The following is a 23,905-nucleotide window of genomic DNA, read 5'->3' as shown; positions in this document are numbered from 1 at the left end:
TTAGGCTGTGGGAAAATGTATTTATGATGATTCCTATTATGCTTATGGGGATTTCGTACGCAAATGGGATCCCCATAAACATAATGGGAATCCCCTTTTTGATTGCTTGGGCCGGTCCACGTGATCCATGGGCTGCTTGCAAACCGCATGCGCCCCGGGATACGTGGGCCTTTACGCAGGCGTATGCCTGCAGGCCCAGGAGGGCGGGTCTTCGTAGGTCCGGGGCCATCAGGTAAGTACGGATTATACTTACGTTTCGAAGGCATTCGCCGGCGGGAAGCCACCAGACCGCAATTATTTAAATGGAGAAAGATTACAGAATGCGGCGGTACAGAGGGATTTGGGTGTCCTCGTACACGAAACACAAAAAGTTAACATGCAGGTGCAGTAAGTAATTAGGAAGGCAAATGGGATGTTGGCCTTTATTGCAAAGGGAATGGAGTATAAAAGTAGGGAAGTCTTGCTACAACTGTACAGGGCACTGTTGAGACCACACCTAGAGTACTGCGTGCAATTTTGGTCGTCTTATTTAAGGAAGGATATACTTGCATTGGAGGCAGTTCAGAGAAGGTTCACGAGGTTGATTCCTGGGATGGAGGGGTTGTCTTAGGAGGAAAGGTTGAGCCTATACTCATTGGAGGTAAGAAGAATGAGAGGTGATCTTATTGAAACACACAAGATTCTGAGGGGGTTGGACAGGGTAGATGCTGAGAAGATGTTTCTCCTCGTGGGGGAATCTAGAACGAGGGGGCATAGTCTCAGAATAAGGGGTCGCCCATTTAAGACGGAGATGAGGAGGAATTTCTTCTCGGAGGGTCGCGAATCTTTGGAATTCTTTACCCCAGAGAGCTGTGGAAGCTGAGTCATTGAATATATTCAAATCTGAGATAGACAGATTTTTGAGCAACAGTGGAGTCGAGGGTTATGGGGAGCGGGCAGGAAAGTGGAGTTGAGGCCAAAATCGGATCAGCCATGATCTCATTAAATGGCCTAGCAGGCTCGAGGGGCCGAGTGGCCTGCTGTTGCTCCTATTTCTTATGTTATGTTCTTATTTCAGGTCCAATATTTTCATGCTCAGAATTCAATGACTAAGCTACCTAGTCTGGTTATATTGGGCTGCTTGCATCACCCAATGAGATAATATTCAGCTGTAGTGCTCACTGGTTTAAAGTTTTAAGATACACCAGAAGTTAATGTGGTGGTACCTATGATACAACTAGTTCAACCTTTAGCTACCTGGGCATTGACTGGCTGAAGAATTTTCTATGGCGTTAGTCTCTGGCTGAAAACTAACTGTTGCACTTCCAAAAATAGAGTTGGAGCCAGAAGGCAGAAGGGTAATTCTCCTACCCATTCGGAAGCCAAGATTAGGAACTTGCTGCATGCACTCAAAGGCCAAGGGCTAAAAATTGAGTAGCACCCCATTTGGGGCGGCAACTTCGCCGGGGCGCTACTTTTAGCACCCCAGAAAAATTAGCACCCCCGCGCCAGAAATTGAGTGATTGCGCCCCAAGAGGGAAGCGGGGCGCTACTGGAAGCGCCCTGCAAGCCAATATTGCGGTGCTACGTGCCGCAGTATTGCAGGCCTTCCTCCCCTTCTTAAAGGGGATGGGCCTTGCGCAGCACGACCCGGGGCCCAGCTGGGCCCCCTGGGGATCGGGAGTACTGGCAAGAGAGCCCGGCACTGAAGAGAAGTGCCGGGCTCACGGGGCGCAACCGGCACTCCGCAGGGGATGGGGGGGTGCGGTTCAGGAGGCCGGGGATGGGAGCGCAGGCAGGTGCTGTTAGGCAGCCAGCAACAAAAATGGCTGCCTCGCACCTCGCCTTTAAATAGCGCCTCCCCAGCCGCAGGTAGGCCCCCCTGACGCCGTCGGACATAACGTCCGGCAGTAAGTCAGGGGGCACGCCTGAAGATCGTGGCCAGGGCGCTGCGTACAGCAATGACGTCATCGCAGACGGCACAGCGCCATGGGGTGCTACCGGTTAGTGCCGCCGCTAACCTCCCGCTGAATTTCGCAGGATGCGCCACCGCGCCCGGGCGCTAGTTGCTTTGCGCCCCGTTAGCGGAGGCGCAAAGCAACCCAATTTTTCCCCCTAAAGCTCTTATTCTACCACTCTATAGAACAGTACACTGCTACCCCAATAGGCTGCACTAACATTCTTTAACTTTTCAATTCTCAGTAATATACTATAGTTTATTTTCCCATTATATAGTCATTCTGAAAATCTCTTAAAATAGGTAAGTCTAATGGCATACAGGTTTACTTGGGGAAACAATAAATGGCATACCACAATAGCTCGTGGATTCCTGATTACTATCTGCGTCTCTGGGACAAAGAGCTCTATTAGTCAAAGGACTAGAGCTATATCTCTGAATAGTAAAAGAAAAGGCAATAGGAATTTGCAACCTTAGTGGCTATCATCGACTATCATAAATGGCACGAACAGGGCACTCCCAATCCGAGAGGCTCATTTGTCAGATTTGCCAATTCTCACCTAGAGTGATATATAGAGTGTCTTGTAATGGTGCACTGCTCAGAAGGAAGTTATAATAAAGTGCCACTTTTTCACCAATTCTCAAAAATATATAATAAAATCCAAAACTGTTAGTTTGTTCATATAATTACAGATAAAAGATAACACTCTAGGTGAGATAATCAGTTACACCTCTAGCTTTTGGAAACCTCATCCTACATATCGATTTTTTTTCTGCAATTGCTTTCAATACAAATCACATTCTTCCAGGAAGGAGTCAGTATTGCTCCCAGATTTGTGCTGGTAAAGCTACCCTCAGCCAAGGCATCAGCATTGGCCTGAGCATCTTCTATTAGGAGGGGGAAAATCAACAAGAGTTCTGCCTCCTGATGCCCACGTACATCCAGTGGTTATCAGGGGAGGGCAGGAAGGGGCTCGGCTCTGATGACCACACATGGGCCAATAGACTGCCGACACACACCTTCGAGACGTTTCTTTTCATTATTTGTTCTCAGGACATGGGCAATGTTAGCAAACTGCAAAATGCTACAGTACAAAGGGATCTGGGGGTCCTGGTGCATGAAACACAAAAAGTTAGTATGCAGGTGCAGCAGGTGATCAGGAAGGCCAATGGAATCTTGGCTTTTATTGCAAGGGGGATGGAGTATAAAAACAGGGAGGTCTTGCTGCAGTTATACAGGGTATTGGTGAGGCCACACCTGGAATACTGCGTGCAGTTTTGGTTTCCATATTTAAGAAAAGATATACTTGCTCTCGACGCGGTTCAGAGAAGGTTCACTCGGTTGATTCCGGAGATGAGGGGGTTGACGTATGAGGAAAGGTTGAGTAGGTTGGGACTCGACTCATTGGAGTTCAGGAGAATGAGAGGCGATCTTATCGAAACATATAAGATTGTGAGGGGGCTTGATCGGGTGGATGCGGGGAGGATGTTTCCACTGATGGGTGAGACTAGAACTAGGGGGCATAATCTTAGAATAAGGGGCTGCCGTTTCAAAACTGAGAGGAGGAGAAACTTCTTCACTCAGAGGGTAGTAAATCTATGGAATTTGCTACCCCAGAGAGCTGTGGAAGCTGCAACATTAAATAAATTTAAAATGGAGATAGACAGTTTCCTAGCAGATAAGGGAATTAGGGGTTACGGGGAGAGGGCAGGGAAGTGGACGCGAGTCTAGATTCGGATCAGCCATGATCCTATTGATGGCGGAGCAGGCCCGAGGGGCCGTATGGCTTACTCCTGCTCCTACTTCTAAAGTTCTTATTATGTTCTTATTGCCCATCTCTGGGAGTGGTGGGATTATCAGCTTATACAACTGTGTGGCTTACAAGATCAATGCAGAGGGCATTAAGTGTCAACCACAGACTATAGAGTGTTAACTAAAGCCAGACAGGATAAGGAGACAGGTTTCCTTACTAGATTTATTGAACTTCAATGTGAACTCATGACCTCCCAGTTGGTAGTCTAGTACCAGAACAACTAGCCTACTGTACCCACATGAATCGTGGCCAGCTGGGCAAGTTAACTGAGGAAGACCAGTGCCCACAGAGTAAGTAAGGAGTTCAATGGCTTTGGACGAGAAAGGGAGGTGGAAAAAAAGATTTAAAAAACTGTACACGTTAGCATTTTGAAGAGGAAATTAGCATTTAAATTTTTCATATACACTGATGATGCTATAGCTGTAAATGCCAATTTTGTGACATATTAGAAGTTATAAAAATGATTAACTAATCAGGCAGATGTACTTGCATTTGGATAAGGCTGATGAATAAATGTGTTTCTTTGCTGTAGTAATTGCATTCACACATACCAACATTCCTTGAAGGATCACCAAGTCACTTTTAAACTGCAGCACTTTCCAATGAACAAGCTGTGTATTCGGTCAAGGAGACGTACCCTTTTATTGCTCGGACTCTGCTTGATGAACGATTGCAACTTCTAGCAAAGCTGCTACATACAGTACAATATCAAAACTGCTATTCACAGGCTTCATTGAAATGACCAAGTAGCCTTCATTAAAACCATAATTTATGATCAAGTGTTGTGAACTCTATTCACAGACAATACTTCATTAGCAAATTTGAAGAGTCAGAGACATTAAGCTGTTCTTTAATAATATCCTTTAAAGCCATCCTCGTGCCATATTGGGTTATATAGTACACACCCTCCCTTTAGATGTCGCATTGTTTGGCAAAAAAATAATTTGAAATTCTTACCTTGCTTTCAGCATGACAAAAAAGGACGTTGGAATTCAAGACAGTACAAGTCTATAATTGTTTTGAGACATTTTGCGTGAAGAGCAAGAGGTTGGTGGAACCTAAAAATGAACAAAAATATTTTTGCTGCAGTTCTGGGAGATCTATATCTTGCTGTTGTTTCTCCAGCCAATGCTGCTTGGCTGATCTACTTATGTACCCCACTCCGAGTTGAAACTGATGATTCAGCTGCACAGACCCAAGGGGAGTTGCATCATTTCTTCAGGCAGAACACAAAAAAAAAGAACAGAGCCAATTCCGACTCTGTTGAAGACTTGAGAACACTCACATCTTTTGAATTTGAAGCTTCAAATGTAGGCTAAGCAGAACTCACAACTAAAATTTTCAAAGCCCAAGTGTACAGTTCCACCACTGAACCCCTGGGGAACACATGAAGCTTCAAGACATAATTACCCTATATAACACACAACTATTCCAAGCTTTGACTCGGGAGCTTTCCTAATTATCAGACTTAAAAAAGCTACAGTGACCTTAAAAAAACTGAAATACAGATTCAAAGTTTTCATTTTAGAAAAAAAAGTCCCAAGATTATTTTTTATTATATCTAATCTAGATTTATTTTGATCTTAAAATATATACTCTTTGTCCCCTGTTGGTTGCTCACCAACATGGAACGATACTCCAACCAACACTACGAGATCAAAGTTAAGCTTTTGCCCAGCCTTCAATGCCATTCCAGAAGCAGCCTGGGGAGATACAATCACAGCAAGGGAAAAACTGGAGGCCAGTCCCTCACTTTCCATCCACACGCAATGGAATGGCATACCATAACACAGCACTTGAGAGAGAGACCCAGCTAAACATTGATCGTTGTCCAAGTAAAACAAGACTCATTTATTATAAATAATAAGTAACAGCTGAAAATGCTGGAAACACTCAGGTCAGGCAGCATCGTGGAGAGAAAAGCAGAGTTAACGTTTCAGGTCAATGACCCTTCATCAGAACTGGAAAAAAGTTAGAGAAGTAACAGGTTTTTAAGGAAGTGTAGGGGCAGGGGTGGGTGGGGGGTGAAGAGGGGGAAAGAACAAAGGGGAGGTCTGTGATAGGCTGGAAGGCAAGAGAGATTAAAAGACAAAAGGGATGATGGTGCGAGGCAAAGAGATGGTAATGGGACGAGTTAAAAAACAAAAGATGGGTCTAGAAAGGTGTAAATGGCAATGGCAGAATCATCAACAGCTGCCAGGCGAGAAAAAACCCTCATTTATTTCCTGATTATATGGGTCAGGTAAATCAGGTCAATGGAGCTGCCAAATCAAAATGATGTGACAGTATTTTGCTCTTACTGCTGTTAAGTATTCTGAAAATACAGAACATAAAATAGTGCGTTAATTAGACATGTATTTAGTACAAAACAAGGAACACAGACATCAGTAATATTGTATAATTTTTACAAATGGAAAAGTGCTTGGTGTGTTATATACACACAAAACACTTCCATTTGTAAAAATTTTCATGTACTGTTTTGTTAAACACCCATTAACATACATGGGAACCAGAACCAATCTATAGACTCTGGAACAGTTCCCATGGATTGGAGGGCAGCTAATGTAACCCCACTATTTAAAAAAGGTGGTAGAGAAAAAACGGGGAATTATAGACCGGTAAGCCTGACATCGGTAGTGGGGAAAATGCTAGAGTCCATTATAAAAGATGTACAGCGTAATAGAGCACTTGGAAAACAGTGACAGGATCGGACAAAGTCCACATGGATTTACAAAAGGTAAATCATGCTTGACTAATCTACTGGAATTTTTTGAGGATGTAACTAGTAGAATAGATAAGGGAGAACCAGTAGATGTGGTGTATTTGGACTTTCAGAAGGCTTTTGATAAGGACCCGCATAAGAGACTAGCATGCAAAGTTAAAGCACATGGGATTGGGGGTAAGGTACTGACTTGGATAGAAAACTGGTTGGCAGACAGGAAGCAAAGAGTTGGAATAAACAGGTCTTTTTCCGAGTGGAAGGCAGTGACTAGTGGGGTACCGCAGGGATCGGTGCTAGGACCCCAGTTATTCACAATATATATTAATGATCTAGATGAGGGAACTAGATGTAATATCTCCAAGTTTGCAGACGACACAAAGCTGGGTGGGCATGTGTGCTGTGAGGAGGATGCAGAGAAACTCCAAAGTGGAGGAGAAGCATCCGGGAAGGCGCCGAACACCTCGAGTCTCTACGCCGGGAGCAAGCGGAAGCCAAGCGCAGGTAACGCACGTCAACCCAAGCACCCCACCCACCCGCCCCTTCAACCACCGTCTGCCCCACCTGTGACAAAGACTGTAGGTCCCACATTGGACTCATCAGTCACCTGCGAACTCATTTTTAATGTGGAAGCAAGTCATCCTCGGTTCCGAGGGACTGCCTAAGAAGACGACAGAGAAACTCCAGTACGATTTGGACAGGTTGGGCGATTGGGCAGATGCAGTATAATATGGATAAATGCGAGGTTATCCACTTTGGTGGCAAAAACAGGAAGGCAGATTATCTGAACGGCAATAGATTGGGAGAAGGGGAAGTGCAACGAGACCTGGGTGTCATTGAGATGAGGACGACAGTTGAGGCCAATTTATTAAATATATTCAAGCAGGAGTTAGATATATTTCCTAAGGACACGGACACACGCGCACGCACACACAATTATCTGCTCTGCCGCAATTTTCTTTATTCACCATCTCTCCTTTACAGCGCTACACTTTGTACCATGCTGATTGCAACCTATTCAGATAGATAACCATGCAATGGTGCAACTTGAACACCCTAAAGAGCCCAATAATCACCAACACCAGACTTTCATTCAATCTCCCTAAACCATGGATCTATAACATCCTAAATATGGAGTTCTACTTCCGGCAAATCAATATAGAAATGGCACATGTGAAAAAATAACTGTGCCCATTCCCGAAATATAATCCTTCATTATAGGTCTGTGAATAGGGGCTGGTCACAATTCAAGTTGTAACAAATTTTGATGTATCTTTGCAATATGACTGGTCATTTAAAATGTAGTTGCTGCTAACTTGCTCTTCCCCAGGCTGGAGAAAAGAATCATCTGGTATGCAAAATGTCATTTCTAACACTTTCTTTCGCAAATACAAAAGCAAGCAGGAATCACTATCGATGTTTTACTATTGACTATCCCACTTGGGGAGGAGTCAAATGGGGTATCCTCTCCGCCTCTCGATTTCTCTTTCCTCCTTTAAGACGCTCCTTAAAACGTATTTCTTTAACCAAGTTTTTGGTCATCAGCCCTAATATCGCCTTATGTGGCTTGGTGTCAAATTTTGTTTTAGAACACTGCTGCGAAGCACCTTGGGATGTTTTACTACGTTAAAGGTGCTATATAAATACAGGTGTTGTTGTAGCGGAGGTTGAGGTTGAGGTGACTCCAAGACATGCCTGCCGACGGATGGAGGGGGCTGGGAACCAAGTCAATATCCGACACTCAGGCTGACTTACTAATGGAACCTGAAGGGATAGACAAGTCACTGGAGCCTCCCCACCACTCGGCCCCAAATAACCATGCCAGCCAATGTCCCAAATGGTAGGCTAGTCCTAGTTGGACAAACAGTGGGAAGCAGCTCCAATAGGCCACGTGGTTTTAGCTAGTCAAACTCCAGCACACACTTTGGGGTCCCTAAGCCTTGGCTCGGCCAACCTGCACCTAAACTCTCTAAACTGGATTAAGTGCCATGTGTCCCTATGAGAGCAAGTATACAATCCATATGGGGAAAAACAGAAACCCTACAGGTGGATGCAGGTTGTTCTGTAGCTGGATTTAGATACTCAGACATGGCGATAGTTTCTATGCATGACAGACTAATGTCTGATCAAAATAAGAGTTTTCTGTCAGTTTAAATAGAGTGAAGATCTTGATGTCATATGAAATATTTCCTATTTACTAGAGAAAAGGGAGCATATGGAAAAATAAGTCAGCTCAGACGGTTACATCCTCTGGCCTAGTTACTCTACATTTGTGACACCAGATTACGTGTAGATTATGATTTCTGATGATCATCATATAAATTCTTGGGGGGGGGGGGGGGGAGCGGAAGTTACGTAAATTCTCAAACGTTTATTAGAAACCGTTCATAAAAGTTTCCCAATTAAATTGGATTCTTCCTTCCATGGTAAAATTATGCAAAATTCTAATTACGCTACAGTCATCTGTATGCCCATATTCACCGTTACTGTGAGTCACAAGATGAAACAACAGCTCTAATTTAACTGCACTCAGCCCAAAGGAAGCCAAATGCCTCCCACTTGGCACATTGCTCAAACGTGTTTCCTGAATGCTCAACCAAAAATAGGCATCAATGATGTCCACGGAAATGTCTGCCAGACGACAAATGTAGGTGAATGGCAAGTTTAAAAAAGGTTAAGAACATACCTGTACATCTACTTTTCCCAGAATTACTTAAGTGACGCCTTGCCTTCACATTTTTAAGCTGCAACAGTCCCTCCGGCGGCTCAGTTGCTAAGGCACAACATAACGTGGAACCGAGCCAGGCCAGGAAAGTCCTCAGTTATACTCTTCTCCCAGAGTTGGCTCATTTCTACTAGGCTATCTGCCCTCAGCACTCCAGAACCAAGGAAGTGGGAAAAAAAAGCCAGGATTTTAACTCAGCTCATCACTATCCAGTGATCCCATGCTGGAAAGTGCAAGTGTGGACATCCACTGAGGACAGGCTACAGTTTGACTGTGATGTCCCTCAATAGTCAACACGATCAAAGAAGGGTATCTTGGGCAAGCCAACATAGCAGCACGTGAGGACTTCAGTGTTATGTATTGTGTGTTCTCCTCCCACCTGTGGTGGCGCTGTCACAGCAGATAAATGGTTGGGTGTTCTCTTGGTTAAGTTTAGCTCTCTTTGTTCGGAACTTTCCAGAACTTCCTTTCCTTCCTGAATAAAGCACTTCATCTTTGAATCTCTGAGTTCTGAGTCCTAAATTGTGTCTAGGTAGAAAGGTACCGACACAACATTCAGAACAGAAAGGGGGGGGGGAATTTTATGGTAGGCAAAAGGAAAGATGAAATGTTTCAATATTTTACAAACTAATTTAAGGGAAAACCTCAGTACTCGTACAAAATGAAGAAAATCAATCCTGAAGGGGGAAGAGAAGGGAGGAGAAAGAGGGGGGAGAGGGGGGGGGGGAGGGGGGAGAGGGAGGGGGGAGAGGGAGGGGGGAGAGGGAGGGGGGAGAGGGAGGGGGGAGGAGGGAGGGGAGAGGGAGGGGGGGAGGGAGAGGGGGGGAGAGGGGGGGAGGGAGAGGGGGGGAGAGGGGGGGGGGAGAGGGGGGGGGGAGAGGGGGGGGGGAGAGGGGGGGGGGGAGAGGGGGGGGGGAGGGGGGGGAGGGGGGGGAGGGGAGGGGGAGGGGGGAGAGGAGGGGGGGAGAGGGGAGAGGAGGGGGGGAGGGGAGGGGGGAGGGGAGGGGGGAGAGAGGGGGGAGGAGAGGGGAAGAGGGGAGAGAGGGGGGGAAGAGGGGAGAGAGGGGGGGGGAAGAGGGGAGAGAGGGGGGGAAGAGGGGAGAGAGGGGGGGAAGAGGGGAGAGAGGGGGGGAAGAGGGGAGAGAGGGGGGGAAGAGGGGAGAGAGGGGGGGAAGAGGGGAGAGAGGGGGGGAAGAGGGGAGAGAGGGGGGGAAGAGGGGAGAGAGGGGGGGGAAGAGGGGAGAGGGAGAGGGAGAGGGAGAGGAGAGGGAGGAAAGAAAGGGAGGAAAGAAAAAGAGAGGAAAGAAAGAAAGAAAGAAAGAAAGAAAGAGAGAGAGAAAAAACACCAAGGATGAGCACCATTATGCACTCTCCCCTTCAATACAAACTAAATACATTCCCATGAGGCGGAAAGGTAAGGCTACCAAAGTTAAAGTTCTCTGGGTGACTAGAGAAATTGAAATTAAAATGCAACAGAAAAAGGCAGCTTATGATAAATGTCTGGTTCATAATACAGTAAAGAATCAGGCAAAATACAGAAAGTGCAGAAGAGAATTGGAAAATGAAATAAGAGGGGCAAAGAGAGTACAAGAAAAGATTAGCATGTAACAAACATTAAAAAAAAGTAAAAGGGTGGAGCCAACTGGGGACCAAAAAATAATCTTCTTGGAGGCAGAGGGCGTGGCTGAGGTATGGAACAAGTACTCTGCATCAGTCTTCACTGAAGAAGAGGATTCTACCAATGTCAAAGGGGGGGGGGGGGGGGGGGAGGGAAGTGAAATTGGATAGGATAAAAATAGTCGCCTGGTCCGAATGGAATGAATCCGAGGTTGGAGAGGAAAGGAAGGGTAGAAATAGAGCAAGCTCTGGTCACAATCTCTCAATCCGCCTTGGTGCTAGAGGATTGAAGGCTGCAAATGTTACACCCCTGTTCAAAAAAGGGAGGGATAAACCCAGTAACTACAGGCCAAATCAGCCCAATGCCTGTGGTGCCGAAGCTTCTAGAGATCACCATCAGGGACAAAATTAATGGTCACTTGGAAAAACATGGGTTAATTACTGACAGCCGACAATGATTTGTTAAAGGCAAGTTGTGTCTGACAAATCATCGAATCTTAGAATGGTTACAACACAGCAGGAAGCCTTTTGGCCCGTCGAGCCTGTGCCGGCTCTCTGCAAGAGCACTTCAGCGCGTCCCACTCCCCCGCCCGTTCCCCGCAGCCCTGCTAATTTATTTCCATCAGTTACTTAGCCAATTCCCTTTTGAAAGCCACAAGTGAATCTGCCTCCACCACCCTTTCAGGCAGTGCATTCCAGATCACAACCACTTGCTGCATGAGAAAGTTTTTTCTCTTGTCGCCTTTGGTTCTTCTGCCAATCACCTTAAATCCGTCCCCTCTGGTTCTTGACCCTGCCGCCAATGGGAACAGTTTCTCTCTATCTACACCCCTCATGATTTTGAACACCTCTATCAAATCTCCTCTCCACCTGCTCTAAAGAGAACAACTCCAGCTTCTCCAGTCTATCCACGTAACTGAAGTCCCTCATCCCTGGAACTATACTTCCAAGATTTGTGTCATCTACAAATTTTGAAATTGTGCCCTTTATACCCAAGTCCAAGTCATTAATACAAATAATCAAGAAAACCAGTGGTCCTAGTACCGACCCCTGGGGAACGCCACATCAACCCCGTTACCGTCATCAGAAAACTCACTCAATTCAACTTGATTAAGTTCTTCGTGAAATAGTGGAGAGGATTGATGAAGATAGGGCAGTTGAGGTTGCGTATATGGGCTTTCAAAAGGCGTTTGATAAAGTGCCGCATAATAGGCTTGTCAGCAAAGTTGAAGTCCATGGAATAAAAGGGCAGTGCCAGCATGAATACAAAGCTGGTTAAGAGAAAGGAGAGAGTTATACATACATAGATACATAGAAGATAGGAGCAGGAGTAGGCCATTCGGCCCTTCGTGCCTGCTCCGCCATTCGATGAGATCATGGCTGATCCTTTAATTCAGTATCCCGTCCCCCGCCTTCTCTCCGTAACCCTTAACTGATCCTTTAATTCAGTATCCCGTCCCCGCCTTCTCTCCGTAACCCTTAACCCCTTTTGCCCGTAGAAATATATCTAATTCCCTCTTAAATATATTTAATGAGCTGGCGTACACTGCCCTCTGTGGCAATGAGTTCCACAGGTTCACCACTCTCTGAGTGAAGAAATTCCCCCTCATCTCTGTCCTAAATGGTTTAGCCCTTATCCTTAAATTATGTCCTCTAGTTCTGTTCTCACCCGCCAAGGGAAACATTCCTTCTGCATCCAGTCTGTCTAGACCTGTCAGAATTTTATACACTTCTATGAGGTCCCCTCTCAATCTTCTAAACTCCAGTGTGTACATCCCTAAACTACATAGTCTCTCCTCATAGGTCATTCCCGCCATTCCTGGTATCAGCCTGGTGAATCGCCGCTGCACCCCCTCCATGGCAAGAACATCCTTCCTCAGATGAGGCGACCAAAACTGTACACAGTACTCGAGGTGTGGTCTCACCAGTGCCCTGTACAGCTGCAGCAAGGTATCCCTGTTCCTGTATTCTAACCCTTTTGCTATGAAGGCCAGCATACCGTTTGCCTTCTTGACCGCCTGTTGCACCTGCATGCTCGCCTTCAGTGACTGGTGTACAAGAACACCCAGGTCTCTCTGTACTTCCCCCTCTCCCAATCTATTGCCATTTAAATAATAATTTGCCCTCCCGTTCCTGCACCCAAGGTGGATAACTTCGCACTTGTCCACATTATAGTGCATCTGCCATTTATCCGCCCAATCGCCCAGTCTGTCCAAATCGCTCTGGAGCTTCCTGGTCTCTTCCTCTGAGCCCACCCCCCCTCCTAGTTTAGTGTCGTCTGCAAATTTGGAAATGCTGCATCCGACTCCCTGATCCAGGTCATTAATGTAAATTGTGAACAGCTGGGGGCCCAGGACAGATCCCTGTGGTACCCCACTTGTTACTGCCTGCCATTCAGAAAATGAGCCGTTTATTCCAACTCTCTGTTTTCTATCTGACAGCCAGTTCCCTATCCACGCCAAAACTTTCCCCTTTATCCCATGAGCCTCAATTTTCCATGCTAATCTTTTATGTGGGACCTTATCGAAGGCCTTTTGGAAGTCCAGGTACACCACATCTACTGGCTCTCCCCCATCTATTCTACCAGTTACTCCCTCAAAAAATTCCAATAGATTAGTCAAGCACGATTTACCCTTTGTAAATCCATGTTGACTCTGTCCTATCCTGTCCCCATTTGCTAAGTGCTCCGCTATTTCATCCTTAATGATGGACTCCAGCATTTTGCCCACAACTGATGTAAGGCTTACAGGTCTGTAATTACCTGCTTTTTCCCTACCCCCCTTTTTGAATAGTGGGGTAACGTTAGCTACCCTCCAATCCATCGGTACTGTTCCCGAGTCTAATGAATTCTGAAAAATCATCCTTAGTGCATCCGCTATCTCTAGGGCCACCTCCTTCAGTACCCTAGGATGCATGTTATCAGGCCCTGGGGATTTGTCCACCTTCAATCCCTTTAGCTTCCTTAACACCATATCCTTAGAGATATTGATTTGCGTCAGTTCCTCCTTTGCCAATGTCCCTATTTTTCCCGATATCCCAGGGAGGTTTTTTGTGTCTTCCTTCGTAAAGACTGACCCAAAGTATGCATTTAGTTGATCTGCCATTTCCTTATTTCCCATTATATATTCCCCCGTATCTGACTGCAATGGACCAACTTTGGTTTTCACCAGTCTTTTCCTTTTGATATACTTATAAAAGCTTTTGGAGTTAGTTTTTATATTTTCCGCCAGCTTGTTTTCGTAAGCTATTTTGCCCCTCTTGATTATGCCCTTTGCCCTCCTTTGCTCTATCTTAAACTGTTCCCAATCTTCCGCTCTGGCGCTTTTTTTGGCTATTTTATACGCCCTATCTTTGGATTTTATGCTGTCTCTAATTTCCCCTGTTATCCACGGTTGAGTCACCTTTTTAGATTTCCTTTTATGCCAGATTGGTATAAACAATTTTTGCAATTTTGTCATTCTATCTTTAAATGTTTGCCATTGTTTATCTACCTCCAGTCCTCCCAGGAACGTTGTCCACTCAGACCTACTCAGTTCCCGTCTCATGGCATCATAATTCCCCTTGTTTAAATTCAGGACCTTAGTCTCTGAGTCAATTTCTTCGCTCTCCATTTCGAGTGAGAAATCGATCATGTTATGATCGCTCTGACCCAAGGGTCCCCGTACAACAAGATTACTGATTAGTCCCTTCTCATTGCACAGTACCCAGTCCAATATAGCCTGTTCCCGAGTTGGTTCCTCGACATATTGATCCAGATAACCATCCCTCAAACACTCAAGGAATTCCTCCTCCTCATTATTTTTACTGATTAGGCTAGTCCAATCTATATGTAAGTTAAAGTCACCTATGATGACAGCTGTTGAATGGTTGTTTTTCAGACTGCAGGGAAGCACTCAATGGGAGTCTCTAGGGGTTGGTATTCGGACCACTGCTCTTTCTGATATGTATTAATGACCTGGACTTGGGCATGGGGGCACAATTTCAAAGTCTGCAGGTGACACAAAACTTGGAAACAGCGTGGAGCATAGGAGCAGGCTTCAGGGTGACTGAAAGACTGGTGAAATGCAAAGACACATGACAGATGAAATTTAATGCAGAGAAGTGTGAAGTGATGCATTTTGGGAGGGAAAATGAGTAAAGGCAATAGAAACTAAATGAAACAATTTTAAAGAGAGTGTAGGAACAGAGTCCTGGGGTTCACATACAAAATCTTTGAAGGTGGCAGGGCAAGTTCATGAAGGTGCCTAAAAATGGGATCCTTGGCTTTATAAATAGAGACAGTGTACAAAAGCATGGAAATTATGGTAAACCTTTATAAATCACTGGTTATGACTCAGCTAAAGAATTGTGTTGAATTCTGGACATCACATTTAAAGAAGGATATCCAGCCCTTGGAGAAGGCGCAGACGAGATTGGACAGAATACCAGGGACGAGGGACTTCAGTTATGTGGAAAGACTAGAGAAGCTGGTACAGTTGTCCTTAGAGAAAAGAAGGTTAAGGAGAGATTTAGTACAAGTTATGAGGGGTTTCGCTAAACACTGTTCCCACTGGTGGGTGGGTCCGTAACCAGAGGACACAGAATTAAGATAAATGGCGCAAGAACCAGAGGGGGAGAATTTGTTTCACGCAGCAAGTTATGATCTAGAATGCACGACCAGAAAGGGTGGTAGAAGCAAATTGAATAGTAATTTTCGAAAGGGAATTGAATATATACTTGAAACAGAAAAAATTGCAGGGCTATGGGGAAAGAGCAGGAAGTGGAACTAATGAGTTAGCTCTTTCAAAGAGCCACCACAGGCATGCCTGGCCAAATAGTCTACTTCTGTGCTTCAAGATTCTATGCTTGAGGCTTACTACAACATCTGACACTGCACTTGATCCCAAATGCCTTCAGAACTAGACCATTGGGAAAACTCTCTGTTCTTTCCTTGAATATTGCCATGGGATCCTTCAACATCCAACTGAGGAGACAGACAGTTTAACAACTCATTCAAACCCAGCGAACTTTTTAATCAACAGGTTACAAGTGCTTGGAAGGAGGTTGCGCATTCAAGCGAGAGAATGGTGTAGACAAAACTCAAATGGGGAGGAAAATAGCAGGGGAGGAGTAAAATACAAAAAGGAGGTTGATCTGGTACTTGTGGCATTTTAAAGCTAAGGTTTTAATCTCAGCACGGACTGCCTTCAAACAAATTGACAGTTCTCAGCCACGCCACTAAGCAAGACTCCCTGCACTAGGGACAGGACAGCAGGACCAGCCTTGCCCCATAAGTATGGTGATAGCAGACATGGAAGAGTCTATTTCCTTAACTGCTGCAAGAGGATATAGCTATGAAGACACAAAAAGGAAAAGTCTTGAAGACTTTGCTGAAATTATTAGGTGTATTGTTATAAATAATTAAACTTTATTGCATTTTTGTTAAACATTTAAAGATGTATGGAGGAAATGATGTATGGTACAGACCATTAAAAGAGCTTTGTTACCAGTTGGGATGTGAAACTACCTGGATGAGCCATCAGATCAGGAAATTGTACAGCGCATGGAATTAATGACATGATTTGAATTATAAAACTGTCACTATAAAAAATATTTTATATCAACTTTGAGAGAAAGCTTTTTTAGTCAGTGATTCTTACAAGCACCAATAAAGTTAGGCTCCAAATTTTTATAATGATTCATATTCAAATATTTTACTGCAGGAAACCAATATGTAAAACAATGCAAAAAGGTAAACCAGTCAACTTCCAGAAATACAAAACAAGGATCCAGCAAGACCAACATTTACTTTTTTTTTTTTTTTTTAACATTGACAAATACTACAGTAAAATATTGGCCTGGATTTTGAGGTTGGCGGCGTAACTACGGATAACGCTGCCGGCATCCGAACCGAATGCGCACTTACCTGATGGGGACCCTCCTTCGAGAACATCCTATCAGATGCTGCGGAGTAGAGGGCAGCGCAATGGCCCACGGATCCCAGGGGCACACGGTGTGCGGAAGCGCACCTGGGATCACATAGGCCGGGCGCTCCAATCAGCAAACAGAAGGTCTCATTATTTATAACAGATGTTTATGCACATTAAATCCCGGAAGGTTCTAGTAATGAGGGTTCACCCCCCCACCGTCCCGCCCCTTTCCTCCACTTTCTGTACAGATTTTTTTTAAAGCTTGCGCTCCATAGATGCAAAAATAAAATAAATAAAACCCTCAATGTAACAACCGCCTCCTCAGAACTTTTCATGGGCAAAATCCTAAAATGCTTCCACTTCCAGCCTCATAACTATTAAGGAGGGATCCTCTTACGCTGTGCAAACAGATCCGCGCCGGTTTGGATCAGCCGTAACATTTTCAGGTGTAATTGCTGGACAGTTGGTGGGCAATTAGTCCAACTCTGCACCAGCAATTAGGATTTCCCCATCAGTGCGGATCATCTGTCAAGCCATGATCTTATTGAATGGCGGAGCAGGCTCGAGGGGCCAAGTGGCCTATTCCTGCTCCTATTTCTTATGTTCTTATGTTCCAAGTCGGAACTTGACAGATCGCAAGTTCGGAATTTATCATGTGCATGTGGAGTGCAATAACTGCACCCTCATCTTTTTTTGTGCATAGAAGAATGCAACCTCTCTTTTGATCCACTACAAGAAGTCTATTCCCTAAAGTACCTTACCACATCCAAGTCAAACAAGAAAAATATCTGAATTATACTGATCTTCACTTTTTTCATAACCTACCCAATACAGAGATGGTACACTGCGCTGTGTTGCAGCAACATCTAGAGCACAAGTTATGCATTCTCAGGCACATTAATGCACTTCTTGGAAAAAGGAAAGCATCAGTTTGTCAACTGTATTACAGTCCCTGGTACATGGTCTAGTGCACCAGAGGTTTTTCCTTCCTCGTACATACAGCTTAATAAATTGCTATGGATTCCAGAATGTGTAGATGGAAAATAGGCTAAGCAGGAAAACAGTATTTGCCCAAGAAATCTTCTAGCTCATCCAGTGATATTCTCTCACAGGGCATATTCGATTTTGGCACCACTTCGCATACACCCAATCTCAGAAAGAGGTGGGGGGGGGGGAAGCGGTGGAAGAGTGGAGGGAATGGGAATTCAGATCAGTGGGGGGGTAAGGCGACTGAGGCAAGAACAGCTAGCCAACAGGGAAGGAGAAATAAAGCTCGGGGAGGGGGTGATTGTAAAAGGGGTACAGGTGGCCTGTGAGGGATAACTGCAGTCCGGGGGGGGGGGGGGTTAAGCATCGCCATGTATTACTAAGCACACCATTAAGGGCATGGCCAAGGTATCCTCTTCTCAACTAAAAATTTCAAGGCTGAGATCAAAAGATTATTGTTAGCAACGGCATATAAAAGGTGGCAGAGGGTGGAGAAGAGGGAAAAAGACCAAATCTTTCTCTGCAGGGGTGATTTTTAACCTAGGAGACGGTTTGCATTTCCTGCCTGTTCAGTTAGGGGCTGTGTGTAAGGCAGGCTTCAGCATCATTGTACAGGAAACTTTCTGCTATCCGGCACTGACGGGACTGAGCTGGTGCCGTACCATCAAAACTGCCGTAGAAACCAGTGCTAATGTTAAAACATACGGAGCTTTTGAGCTCCGTGTGAATCAACAAACCCTGTTGCTTAGCAACAGCTTCAAAACAGTCGGCCGCAGCTTAAAAGCGTCTCTGTAGCTAAGCAACAGCTTCAGCTAGACCTTGCAGAGCCTGACTGGAAAAAAAAAAGCAACGAGAAGTAAAAAAACTTATAGGAAACGGCTCCTGAATTTTGCCAGTAGATAGAGCTTTCCAGACATTTAACCTCTGGTTAAACGAAAGTTTCCTGTAATAATTTATTAATGTAACATTACATTTACGTAGCGACTCACAATTTTTAAGATTAAAAATTGTTCTGTCTTGCACAAGATTTGTGCCGATTGAAATGGGGCATGAATAGCTATCGGTATGGACACTATTCCATTTCCTCCATTGCTAAATCTTTCCCAACTCTCCATAGCAGCTACAGTCTAAAACTTCAATGTGCCTCCCATTCCTGGAGAAACGATTTCAGATCTTCTCCTGAACTCCTGGGCTAAATATAAAAATAACTCTTCATCCAATAACAAATTGCTCTCTCTCTCTCCCCCACCCCACCCCAGTTTCTGTTCCTCAGCCCCCACCTCGCAATCACAACCTTTATTTTAAATCGCCATTACTATGATCAGTACTTTTCTGTTGAAGGCATTGGTGGTTGGCAAAACCCACCTGACGTTGGTGTCAACTGACCTTTGGAAGGTTTCCTAGTCTACTTTTTTGAAGTTCCATCGTGGTTCCGGTGCTGATGTAATGACAGGAATTTCAATGCCAACATTTATGATTGAAAGAGGGACTGTGTTGACTGCTGGAGAAGTTGTCAAGAACAGTTCTGGAGCTGATGATTGGGTTTTCTTTGCTATCTTTAGAGAGGAAATATAGGTCTGGGTTATATTCTCTCTGCCACCTTGACGAATGAAATATACCTCGATCTTTGGCATTAAAAAGGAGGAATTTATTCTCTAGTGAAGCCCACTGTACAATTGCTTCTCCATTATAGCCGACGTCAGCATAGCCCCACATTGTGTGGTGGCTATTAAAGTCTCCGAGATGGATGGATGTTGACTAGGAGGGAGTGGTGGATCAGGCCACTGTACGAGTGGTGGTTTATAGACACCGGCGATTGTTAGCTCTCCTACATGTATTGCTGTAGTGAAAACTCTGGCAATACTGGTATGCTCGAGTTCGGTGCAGACTTCGATGCCTTGTTTGACACAGCATGCCAGGCCATATTTGGGATGCTTATTGCAAGCGATTAGGTCAAAACCTGTGATACGTCCTTGTGTCGAACTGGTGGATGTGTTCGATGAGTGTTGCTTCAAGAACCAGGACATCAACATTGAGTTATTCGCATTTTGAACGAGAGATGTCTTCGATGTCAAGTTGGCATATTCGGATGGCTGGGCCTACATTCATTAGCTTTGGTCCTGAAGAGGACCATTCAATTGCTTGGATTGTTAATGTCACCGGGAGGTTGATTTAACAAGAAGTTCGGTGTCCTTTGAGACGACATTAGTTGTGATCCAAGATCACTTAACAGGGTGGGCCGCAAGAAGGCCGTCATCAGTCACAGATTTATAGGAATTATAATAAAGCTGCCGCAAAACGCAGCATACCATGGGATTTTAGAATGACATATATTCCTTGTTGGACGGAAGAAAGTGAGGCTCTCTACCAGGAGTATCCGCTGAACAAGAACCCAGCCACATCCACCGCAATGCTGGAGACCTTGAACTCGGCGCAACGTGAAAGGCTTCCGGAGCGGCCCTAACTGCTGCGACCAAGTGGCAGCTTTAACAATGCACATCGAAGCAGGCTTCCAGCGCCAGCTCAAGACCGTCGTAGCACTCATGGATCTGTCCGCGGCATATGGCACAGTATAAAAGCATGGACTGCTTTTCAAGCTCTCCACCATTTTACCCTGCAGAACAACGATCCATCTTCTCAACTCCATGCTTTGCAACCGACACTTCCGTGTGTACTCTGGCACCCAGGAGAGCAGATATAGGACATTGAACAACGGACTTCCACAGGGTTCTGTCCTGGCACCCATGTTATTCAACATTTACACTAATGACCTGCCCAAAACAGAAACATAGAAGATAGGAGCAGGAATAGGCCATTTGGCCCCTTGAGCCTGCTCCGCCACTTAAATGAGATCATGGCTGATCATCCAAATTCAGTACCCTGTCCCTGCTTTCTCCCCATATCCCTTGATCCCTTTAGCCTTAAGAAATATATCCAACTCCTTCTTGAATATATTTAATGAATTGGCCTCTACTGCCTTCTGTGGTAGAGAATTCCACAGGTTCACCACTCTCGGTGAAGAAATTCCTCATCTCAGTCCTAAATGGCTTACCCCTTATCTTTAGACTGTGACCCCTGGTTCTGGACTCCCCCGCCATCGGGAACATCCTTCCTGCATCTAGTCTGTCTAGTCCTGTTAGAATTTTATAAGTTTCAATGAGATCCCCTCTCATTCTTCTAAACTCCAGCAAATATAAGCCCAATCGACCCAATCTCTCCTCATACGTCATTTCTGCCACCCCAGGTATCAGTCTGGTGAATCTTTGCTGCACTCCCTCCATAGCAAGAACATCCTTCCTCAGATAAGGCAACCAAAACTGCACACAATACTCAAGGTGTGGTCTCACCAAGGCCCTGCACAACTGCAGCAAGACATCCTTGCTCCTGTACTCGAATCCTCTCGTTATGAAGGCCAACATACCATTTGCCTGCTGCATCTGCATGCTTACCTTCAGCGTCTGGTGCACAAGGACACCCAAGCCTCGTTGCACTTCCCCTTCTCCCAATCTATTGCCGTTCAGATAATAATCTGCCTTCCTGTTTTTGCTACCAAAGTGGATAACCTCGCATTTATCCACATTATACTGCATCTGCCCAATCACCCAACCTGTCCAAACCATATTGGAGTTTCTCAGCATCCTCCTCACAGCACAAATGCCTACCCAGCTTGGTGTCGTCTGCAAACTTGGAGATATTACATCTAGTTCCCTCGTCTAGGTCATTATTATATATATTGTGAATAGCTGGGGTTATAGCACCGATCCCTGCGGTACCCCACCAGTCACTGCCTGCCACTCGGAAAAAGACCCGTTTATTCCAACTCTGCTTCCTGTCTGCCAACCAGTTCTCTATCCAAGTCAGAACCTTACCCCCAATCCCATGTGCTTTAACTTTACACGCTAATCTCTTATGCGGGACCTTATCGAAAGCCTTCTGAAAGTCCAAATACACCACATCCACTGGTTCTCCCTTATCTATTCTACGAGTTACATCCTCAAAAAATTCCAGTAGATTAGTCAAGCACGATTTACCTTTTGTAAATCCATGTTGACTTTGTCCGATCCTGTCACCGTTTTCCAAGTGCTCTGCTATTACATCTTTGAAAATGGACTCTAGCATTTTCCCCCACTACCGATGTCAGGCTTACCGGTCTATAATTCCCCGTTTTCTCTCTACCACCTTTTTTGAATAGTGGGGTAACATTAGCTCCCCTCCAATCCATGGGAACTGTTCCAGAGTCTATAGAATTTTGGAAGATGACCAGCAATGCATCTACTATTTCTCGGGCCACTTCCTTAAGTACCCTAGGATGTAGATTATCAGGCCCTGGGGATTTATCGGCCTTCAATCCCGTCAACTTCCCCAACACCATTTCCCGACAAATACTGATTTCATTCAGTTCCTCCCTCTCGTTAGACCCTATGTTCCCCGACATCTCTCGGAGGTTATTTGTGTCCTCCTTTGTGAAGACAGAACCAAAGTATGTATTTAATTGGTTTGCCATTTCTTTGTTCCCCATTATAAATTCCCCTGATTCTGACTGCAAGGGACCTACGTTTGACTTCACCAATCTTTTTCTCTTCACATATCTATAGAAGCTTTTACAGTCAGTTTTTATGCTTCCTGCAAGCTTACTCTCATACTCTATTTTCCCCCTCTTAATTAATCCCTTTGTCCTCCTTTGCTGAAACCTAAACTGCTCCCAATCCTCAGGTTTGCTGCTTTTTCTGGCCAATTTATATGTCCTCTCCTTGGATCTTATGCTATCCCTAATTTCCCTGTTAGCCACGGTTGAGTCACCTTTTTTGTTTTATTTTTATGCCAAACAGGGATGAACAAATTCTGTAGTTCATCCATGCGATCTTTAAATGTTTGCCATTGCCTATCCACCGTCAACCCTTTAAGTAATGTTCCCCAATCATTCCTAGCCAACTCGCGCCTCATACCATCGTAGTTTCCTTTATTTAAATTCAGGATCCTAGTCTGAGTCAACGACTTCACTCTCCATCTTAATGAAGAATCATAATCTTATGATCGCTCTGCCCCAAGGGGCCTCGCACAAGATTGCTAATTAATCCTCTCTCATTACATAATACCCAGTCTAAGATGGCCTGATCTCTAGTTGGTTCCTCGACATATTGGTCCAGGAAACCATCCCGTATACACTCCAGGAATTCCTCCTCCACAGTATGGTTACTAATTTGGTTAGCCCAATCTATATGCAGATTAAAGTCACCCATGATAACTGCTGTGCTCTTATCGCACACGTCTCTAATTTCCTGTTTAATGCCATCCCCAACCTCAGCATTACTGTTTGGGGGTCTGTATACAACTCCCACCAACGTTTTCTGCCCCTTGGTATTTCTCGGCTCTACCCATACAGATTCCACATTATCAGAGCTAATATCCTTCCTTACTATTGTGTTAATCTCCTCTTTAACCAGCAATGCTACCCCACCTCCTTTTCCTTTTTGCCTGTCTTTCCTGAATATTGAATACCCCTGGATGTTGAGTTCCCAGCCTTGGTCACCCTGGAGCCATGTCTCCGTAATCCCAATTAGATCATATCCGTTTACATCCATTTGCGCAGCTAATTCATCCACCTTATTCCGAATGCTCCTCACATTAAGACACAAAGCGTTCAGGCTTGTTTTTTTTAACACTCTTAGACCTTTTAGAATTATTATTTACTGTGGCCATGTTTGATTTAAAACCTTGAGTTCTCTGACTGCCACTTTTCCTTTTCTCCTTCCTGTCTTTTGCTTCTATCCTTGCATCCCTTTCCTCTGTCTCCCTGCACAGGTTCCTAACCCGCTGCCATTTTAGTTTAAACCTTCCCCAACAGGACTAGCAAACACTCCCCCTAGGACATCAGTCCCGGTCCTGCCCAGGTGCAAACCGTCCAGTTTGTACTGGTCCCACCTCTCCCAGAACCGGTTCCAATATCCCAGGAATTTGAATCCCTCCCCCTTGCACCATTCCTCTAGCCACGTATTCAGCTGAAATATCCTTCTATTTCTACTCTGACTAGTACGTGGCACTGGTAGCAATCCTGAGATTACTACCTTTAAGGTCCTATTTTTTAATTTACCTCCCAACTCCCTATATTCAGCTTTTAGGAGCTCATCCCGGTTTTTACCTATAATGTTGGTACCTATATGCACCACGACAGCTGGCTGTTCACCCTCCCCCTCCAGA

At 45.0% G+C, this 23,905-nt stretch overlaps 1 protein-coding gene across 13 annotated transcripts in view; it reads right to left on the bottom strand.

The window, feature by feature from the left end:
• LOC147112036 (inositol polyphosphate-4-phosphatase type I A) overlaps positions 1-23,905 on the bottom strand; it is a 268,422-nt gene that overhangs the window by 203,091 nt on the left and 41,426 nt on the right. For 11 of the 13 annotated variants that reach the window (XR_015079801.1, XM_085999519.1, XM_085999514.1 and 8 more), the window contains exon 2: positions 4,708-4,808. The exons of the other annotated variants lie outside the window; for them this stretch is intronic. The gene's annotated coding sequence lies outside the window, so the exon portion shown is untranslated. The remainder of the gene's footprint in view (positions 1-4,707; positions 4,809-23,905) is intronic. 13 annotated transcript variants of the gene reach the window in all.

Source organism: Somniosus microcephalus, chromosome 10 (genome assembly GCF_052327205.1).
Source record: "Somniosus microcephalus isolate GS21.2 chromosome 10, FLI_Smic_1.0, whole genome shotgun sequence".
Lineage (NCBI taxonomy): Eukaryota > Metazoa > Chordata > Chondrichthyes > Squaliformes > Somniosidae > Somniosus > Somniosus microcephalus.
The sequence above is the reverse complement of the archived record's forward strand: the minus strand, read 5'-3'. Positions and strand labels throughout refer to the sequence as shown.